This window comes from Neovison vison, chromosome 12 (genome assembly GCF_020171115.1).
Source record: "Neovison vison isolate M4711 chromosome 12, ASM_NN_V1, whole genome shotgun sequence".
Taxonomy (NCBI): domain Eukaryota; kingdom Metazoa; phylum Chordata; class Mammalia; order Carnivora; family Mustelidae; genus Neogale; species Neogale vison.
In genome coordinates this window covers 98108954-98118141 of record NC_058102.1, presented here as the reverse complement: position 1 = coordinate 98118141, position 9188 = coordinate 98108954, and the positions used below count along the sequence as shown (strand labels likewise).

The following is a 9188-nucleotide window of genomic DNA, read 5'->3' as shown; positions in this document are numbered from 1 at the left end:
TAATTGTTAATTTACAAAAAGAACATTAAAATGATAAAAAAGAGATCAATATGTAATATGAACTATATTATTGATCTAGGTCTATCTATGTGAGTATTAATTAGTATCTCTGGCTTCACTAGTGTTTCCCATAAATTAGGACATCTACTTTTATTTACAACCAAGATTATTCTAGTATTATATGTCTTGATTGGAAACACATTTATTTCTGCAGAACATATTTAAAAGAATGCACCTTAAGAATTAAATAATTAAGCTATTCTTAAGGTCTCTAATTGTGTTGGGTCTTTAATTTCCATCAAATATTTACAAAACAAGAAAGGATTTTAAAGGTCTCAAAATTAAAACTCAAAATTAGATATTTCACTCCTAAGAGCACACAATCTTGGAAACTGGAACATGGTGTCTCAATATGTAAATCCAAATATAATTACTGTGTTGCTGTAGTAACATAATTAAGAGAACTACTGCACCAGGTACGGGTCTTACATGAAGGCACTGAAAAGGGGACTTTTAACATAGAACTGTGAATATGATTTTCCTTATCAAGAGAGGTTGTGTAAATTATTTGTGGCAGACTGAGTGCATATTACAAAAATGCACACAAGAAAAAGTTCCATTGCTTCATTTCATGTGGACTACTAATATGAACATTAAAATTTTTAAACTTCAATTCCTTTACTATTATCATAAACTTTTTTTTTTGGTCTTGTTTCCCAATAGTAGAGTAGATTTTGCTTAAAGAAAATAAAAGCAGCATGAGAAACCATACAATGATAACAGAGTTCATACTCGGGCATCTCACAAGACCCACAGCTTCAGGTTGTAATCTTTCTTTTTATTTATAACTTTTATGTATTAAATGTCACTGTAAAAACAAAAAAATCATCATCCTTACCTGGAGAGAATGACATCTCAAGACTCCTAAGTTTCAGTTCCTACAGAATTTCTCCTTCTTAGAAATCACATTCACCAGTGTCTCTGTCCCCAGATTTTGGGGGGCAATCATTATAAATGCCAAGACAATTTCCTATAACAATCGTTTAGCTCAACTACTTTTCTTCAACTTCATGGGTATTTCTGAATTTTTTCTTCTCACTGCCGTGTCTTTTGATTGATACATTGCCATTTGCAAGCATCTTCATTACACCACGATCATGAGAAAAAAATATGTTCCCTGCTTGTCTTTGGGTCCTGGCTAGGAGGATTTCTTATCATTTTCCCAACACTCATGTTCATCCTCCAGCTAGATTTCCGTGTTTCCAATGTAACTGATCATTTCTCTTGTGACTATTTGCCCATTTTACAACTCTCATGCTCAGAGAGTTGATGGCTTTTAGAGATGATTGGTTTTACTTTCCTTTTGTCACTCTGCTCTTTACTTCAGCATTAGTGATTCTCTCCTACCTGTACATCCTTAGCATGATCCTAAGAATCCCATCTGCTAGTCAGAAGAAAAGGGCTTTCCCATGTACTCCTCTCACTTGATCATCATTTCCATCTCTTATGGGAGCTGTATATTCATGTATGTTCAGCAAAAGAAGGAGTATCACTGACCAAAGAAGCAGCTATTCTCAACACCTCAATTGCCCCCATGTTGAACCCTTTTATTTATACCCTGAGGAACCAGCAAGTAAAACAAGCTTTTAAAAACTTGCTGCATAATGTACTGTTTTCTAGAAACCAATGAAAGTATTATTAACATGAATAGATGTTATCGTGAAGATTCAATAAAGGGCAAATAAAATTTCAACTTCTAGAGTATCCTCCAATATCCATCTCACAGATACTGCAATGTTGTGTTCATTTCCTTAAGCTTACTGTGAAACCTGAAGTAACTTTGTTGTGTCTTTCTTTCAAATCCTCTATAGGTTCCATTTCCTTGTTGATTTACAATACCAAATAGAGCATTAGTGGCTATAAAGCAAGAATCATTTTCCTGAGTGTTCCAAATAATAAAAATACTTATTTTTACCCTAAAGACTTGAGTAAATTCTCATTTCATTGATTTAGTCTTAAATTTTTTGTTGTTCCTAATATCACATTTTCTTTTTTTCTTACATTTTTGTTCTTAAAGCTATAAAAAGTATGAAATAAATTATGTAACAACCATATTTTGTGCACCCTAGCTGCATATCTGGCCAGTTCTTCCCACTTAGTTGAGTGTTTATTTCACAGCTTATAGGTTATTTTATAGTCACACATCTTCTGCCTTCTAGTTATGCTTAGGGCATGTGTTATGTCCTTTTTATGTACTACCCTTGTTTAACTGTATTATTATTATTATTATTTTTTCCAATTTATTTATTTTCAGAAAAACAGTATTCATTATTTTTTCACCACACCCAGTGCTCCATGCAAGCTGTGCCCTCTATAATACCCACCACCTGGTACCCCAACCTCCCACCCCCCCGCCACTTCAAACCCCTCAGATTGTTTTTCAGAGTCCATAGTCTCTCATGGTTCATCTCCCCTTCCAATTTACCCAAAAGCACATACCCTCCCCAATGTCCATTATTTTAAAGATTTATTTATTTATTTGAGAGAGAGAGAGAAAACATGAGCAGGGAGAAGAGGAGAGACAGAGGGAGAGGGACAAGCAGACTCTCTGCTGAGTGGGGAACCTGATGTTGGGCTAAATTCTAGGACCCTAAGATCATTACCTGAACTGAGGCCAGATGCCTAACCAACTGAGCCAGCAGACACCCCATTTCTGTGTAATTTGTTTAAATATGCAACAAATGAAGATACAAGCAGCCACCATTACACCTATGCCACGTGAGTGTTTGATAGGAATTTTTAAATAATAATATCTCTTCTATAGGGAACAATTATTCTGTGCCATAATCTCAACCATATATGTCCGAAATAATATCATGTTTAATCTTCACAGATATATGGCAACATAGACTTATTATCTCTGTTACAGATGGGCAAAATGATACTTTGAAAGGTTGAGTAATTTTCCAGAGGTCTTGAAGTATAACAGCCAATGTGATAACTGGCTTGTAAAACAAAACAAAGAGACAAAAAGTTGTGTTTCTTTTATGCATATTTAAAATTGTGAAAACCTGAAAATATCTATAGCTTTTACTTAGGATCTGTACAATTTTATTGGTGTTTTACACTCACATTATATCATTTAGGCATGATTATATTATTATAGTCGTGTCAGGAAAGGTTCTAATTCCTAATATTATACTTGGCATATAAATTAGAATTTTATTTTGTTTTATTTTAAGATTTTATTTATTTATTTGAGAGAAAGAGTAATGAGTGTATGAGGGGCAGAGGGAGAACTAGGCTCTACACCAAGAAGGAGAGACAGATGCAGGGTTTGATCCTGGGACTCTGGGATCATAACCTGAGCAGAAAGAAGACACTTAACTGACCGATCCACCCAGGCACCCCTACATTAGAATTTTAATCAATCAAAAGAAGAAACTCTTCCACATATATTGCTGGTGAGCAACAGAGCAAGGAGAAAATATATAAAATGTTAGTAGTAATACTAAATATTCTTATTGGAAGGCAGATGAAAAATATGGAGTAAAGAATGGACTTAGTACTATGCAATAGATGATCTGTTTTAAAAAATGGCATGGGGTAGATACACATTCAGTGGAGATATGCATTAGGAGCTAGATTTTATCTATTAATCTCTGAAAAATAGTATCAAGGGAAACAAACTTTACCTAGTGTGGTTGCTTGCTTGCTTTTTTTTTTTTTTTTCTGTCTCATTGGACACTGTCCCACAAGCTTCATTTTCAAATTCAATATTATTGTGTATGATGTTTTATATTCCTTAGTGTTTTGTGTATAGTCCTATTCTGGCAATTTTGATTCACTGAATTATTCCCAGTGAGCCAGCAGCAGAGAGAACAGATAAAACAATAAGTAGTTTATGTAAGTAGTTTATGCTACATAAAATCTATGTAGAAACCATGCCAGACAGTTTTAAAACACCTTTTGATATTTTTTCTTCCTCATCTATTTGCTACTTTCTCATTCTCTGTACTCAAAGAAATATACTTCCTCTAGATAAAATGGAAAATTTAAGACAAAAACATTAGCAGTAGAAAGCAAAATGGCTCACTGAGATGAAGTGTGTCTGGGAATGCTGGGTTTCCCTGGATTACAAAAATGACAGCTGCTAATATTTTTTTATGTTCCAGCCATTCTGCATGTTCGTGAGCCTGTATGAAAATCAGAGGTAAGTCAGATATATAGAAAGCAATGGAGTCTCCCAAACTATATCATTGCATCATTACATACCAGCTCAACCTTTAACTAGATTAAATAGGATATACTGGAGTTCTATTTTGCAAGTGGGTATAGAAGTCCATGTTTTGTTTTATTAATCAATTTATTCATTCCCTATTAAATAAAAAGCAGGAAATTACCACCTCTGTGCCCGTTTTTCTAAACAGGCTAGGTAGTACCTTTTTTGAGAGAATAGATTCTAATTTTAGGTAGTCCCTGATTACACTGAACAGTTGTTAGTTATATGAAAATATTTAAGGTACAAAACTAAACTGACCCCAGTTCTTCATTTGGGAATAAAGATAAATTTGCATAAGTGTGTCATGATGAAGATTGAATGAGATAGAATATATAAATCCTTAGTATGTCATTGGAATACATAATGCCTTTCTTTAAAAACAGTTACTAAGAATATTATGCCCATGGTTGGAAATCAATTCTAACTATAAAAGGATAAATAAGCCAGCTCTCCTTAAACATATTTAGTACCACATGGTTTATACAGCACTTTCATTTATATTATTTCCATTAATTCCCAAAATATGCTTGAAATTTCATGTACAAGGTAAAGAGAGAAAATGAATGCCTAAGGAAATGAAGTACCATTCAAAATTTCAAATCTATTAAGTGGCCCATTTGTATTTTTTACCCACATTTTTCTAACTGCAGAGCCCATATACTTTCTGCAATAGCAATTTACCTTAGAGTGTTATAATAAGAAATTAATAGGATTTTTATACCATGATCTTATTATGAGTTTATGTATTTTTCCTTTTTTATTTGATTATTGATGACTAAATAGAGAATGGAACAGTGGTGTTTTCAGAATGAAACCTTGAAGGTACTTCGTGGCCATCTTATTTAACAAATATGAAATATTATTGCTAACTTTCACTTTGAACAGCTCAAAGAGTATCCCTCAGGGGTCCTTATAAGTGGTCCTTGATTCTGACCAAATGGGTGGAAGATAATTTAAGCTGAACCTAAACCATGTTCTTCCAAGGGAAATATGGATCTGTGCTCAGAAGTAAAAAGATGGGCTAAATTCTTAGAGGTATCCTTCATACTCTGCATGAGTACATCCTTGGCATGGCTTCAGGTTTGAGGAATCATATGCACCTTGTTAAACATTGAGTTTTTTTTTCTCCCCAAAGCCTGCTGAATAAAAGAATGAATGAATGAATAACATCCACCAGGCTGAGTTGATGTTGGCAAATGAATACTGTCCATTGAATTTTCATTAACATTTTTTACAAGTAGTGTAGTATACCTCCCCCAATTCTGTGATATTGGACCATTTTATCTGACAGTTTCTTTAAGTATGTTCTCTGCTCCTACAAAATTGACCTATTACTACTGATTTTCAGTGTTGTTCACATGAACCTTTCCTTATCTTATAATACCTTCTTGCTTAGCTTTTCATTTATTCCCTCAAAGGTTTAATCAGTAGCAAAAATATGTAAGTCAGTCATGGTATTATTTTTCAGAACAGTCTTAAAATTGATAGAGAATTTAAAAGGAAAAATGAATATGCAAAAAAATGAAATAAGGGTAAAAATATAGTGGAGTGGCACATTATTACCTATGGAAGAGTAATAGTATACTTTTTTAAACTGGATCTTCAATTTCAATAAAATAGTGCAGAAATTTCCATCTTGAGATTTAAACCAAATATTTCTTATTTATTGAAAATTTATTTTAAGACTTCCAGGTGTTATTAAAAGCTAGTGCTATCAAAGATAGACCGTGATGAAGGAAGAGATCTGCTGGTGAGCAAAATACAGTTAATTAAAGGAATGAATGCTAAAGAAATTTAATGAAAGTAATTTTAAAATAATGTCTTATAATTTTCTTAAAATTTATATAAAAAATGGCTTCTTCTATATGTCCTTTGTCATAATTTACTTGATATGGGGATTTTAGGCCCAGTGAGTACACACATCTTGAAAAGTAGGTAAACTAAGAAAAGACATCTTGTCGTTGTTTTTTTTTTTTTATTGTGTTTTGTTAGTCACCGTGCAGTTTTGATGTAGTGTTCCATGATTCATTACTTTTGTATAATACCCAGTGCTCCATGCAATCTGTGCCCTCCTTCATACCCATCACCAGGCTCACCCATCCTCCTACCTCTGTCCCTTCTAAAACCCTCCATTTGTTTCCTGGAGTCCGTAGTCTCTCATGGTTCATTTCCCACTCCATTTTCTCCCCCTTCATTTTTCCCTTCATCCTCTTTTTTTTTTAATTAAATTTTTCATTTATTTTTTTTAATATTTTATTTATTTATTTGACAGAGAGAAATCACAGGTAAGCAGAGAGGCTGGCAGAGAGAGAGAGAGAGAGAGAGAGAGGGAAGCAGGCTCCCTGCTGAGCAGAGAGCCCAATGTGGGACTCGATCCCAGGACCCTGAGATCATGACCTGAGCCGAAGGCAGCGGCTTAACCCACTGAGCCACTCAGGCGCCCTCCCTTCATCCTCTTAATGTCCTCCATGCTATTCCTTATGATCCACAAATAAATGAAACCATATGGTAATTTACTTTCTCTAATGACTTATTTCACTTAAGAAAATCTCCTCCAGTCCCATCCATGTTGATGTAAAAATTGGGTATTCACCCTTTCTGATGACTGAGTAATATTTCATTTTATAAATGAATAGACCTTGTAAAACAAAGATTCAACCTACATACTACACAGCCAAGAATTGGGCATACAATAATGAACTTCACATGATGGGTGTCTGTGATGCAAGAACAAACTCAAAATGAATGAATGAATGAAGAAGACAAACGTTTATTTTAAGCCTCCTATGATATGACTCTTCCAGACACTGGACTGTGTTGTAAAGGCTTGAAGGTCAGACTCTGTTCTAACTTTCAGACATGTACAACATAGTGGAGGTATTCACAGGAAATTTCAGCACAGATGTGTCATGGACTAGGAAGAATTTCTGAAAGATTTTTATGAGACTCATACAAAGAGTAATAAACATATTATTATGGGAATAAGGAAGAAGGTGATTTGGAGTGTTCCTGAAATCTGCTACCCACAAGGCTACTTACATACACATATTCTATTTAATGCAAGTTTCACAGTCATTGTCAGAAAGGTTACTCTTACTGAGGAACAGCAGAGAAACAAAGTGGATATCAGTAGCCTTTGGTAGCAATGATAAAGTGTTACAAATATCCAACATGCCTCAAATGAGGTGACCATATCTTAGCTGAATGAAAGCAGTGAATTATTGAGGGTGTGATGGAGTGCAGGAGACAGATAAACCATGGTGGGGAGAGGTCACCATGTTCACAAAGTGGAAAAGCAAAGCTAAAATTTGCTTGCCCAGAGCCTCCCAGGTACTGCACAACCAGATGATTCCACCTCATTTTTTTGTTGTTGTCATTGTTCCTATGTGATTTTCTTGCTGTTACTTTATTCATTACTATCACTTTAAGGGACAAAGCTTTTAATATAGGACTCCATCTTAATCCTGAAGCTTTTCACCAAGGGATTTCTCCATTGAGCAATCCTTATATACCTTTTTTTTTTTTTTAAATTTATATATTTGACACAGAGAAAGAGAGGGAGGCAAAGAGAGAGCACAAGCAGGGGGAGAGGCAAAGGGAGAGAGAGAAGCAGGCTCCCATTGAGCAAGAAGCCTGATGTGGGGATCGATCCCAGGACTCTCGGTCATGGCCTGAGCTGAAGACAGATGCTTAACTGATTGAGCCACCCAGGCGCCCTAATCCTTATATAGCTTTTTTTTTTTTTTTCATGTAAAGCACTTTTCCAAATGCTTCAATATTAACTCATTTAATACTCACAATAACTTTTTAAGAAAGGCCTGCATAGAAGACATGAACAGACATTTCTGCAAAGAAGACATTCAGATGGCCAACAGACACATGAAAAATTGCTCAACATCACTTGGCATCAGGGAAATACAAATCAAAACCACAATGAGATACCATCTCACACCAGTCAGAATGGCTAAAATTAACAAGTCAGGAAATGACAGATGTTGGTGAGGATGCAGAGAAAGGGGAACCCTCCTACACTGTTGGTGGGAATGCAAGCTGGTGCAGTCACTCTGGAAAATGGTATGGAGGTTCCTCAAAAAGGTGAAAAATAGAGCTACCCTATGACCCAGCAATTGCACTACTGGGTATTTACCCTAAAGATACAAACGTAGTGATCTGAAGGGGCACATGCACCCAAATGTTTATAGCAGCAATGTCCACAATAGCCAAACTATGGGAAGAGGCTAGATGTCCATCAACAGATGAATGGATAAAGAAGTGGTATATATATATACAATGGAATACTATACAACCATCAAGTGAAATGCAATCTTGCCATTTGCAAAGACATGGATGGAACTAGAGGGTATTATGCTGAGTGAAATAAGTCAATCAGAGAAAGACAATTATCATTTGATCTCTTTGATGTGAGGAATTTAAGAGGCAGGGAGGGAGGTTGTGGGGGGCAGGGAAGGAAAAAATGAAACCAGATGGGATTGGGAGAGAGACAAACCATAAAAGACTCTTAGTCTAATGAAACAGACTGAAGGTTGCTAGGGCGGTGGGGAGCTATGGATAGGCTGGCTGGCTTATGGACATTGGGGAGGGTATGTGCTATGATGAGTGCTGTGAAATGTGTAAACCTGATGATTCACAGACCTGTACACCTGCGGAAAATAATACATTATATATTAATTTAAAAAAAAGAAAGAAAGAAAGGCCTGCATGCAGAAGAATAAATTGTATTTATAGAAGAAATGCAGACATGGTTGCAGGCCTAGTAATAAGCTTGGACTCATGGCTAGATAGCCTCACTCTTACTAATGGAAATAACTATGGTAATATCATTTAATATTAAAAAAAGAAATTAAAATGTACTATCGTAAAACCATATACAAGTAAAGAAATTAAA

General features: G+C 35.1%; 1 pseudogene; it reads left to right on the top strand.

The window, feature by feature from the left end:
- Window positions 1–758: 758 nt before the first annotated feature.
- On the top strand, window positions 759–1690 carry LOC122890848 (annotated as a pseudogene).
- The last annotated feature ends 7498 nt before the right edge of the window (window positions 1691–9188 follow it).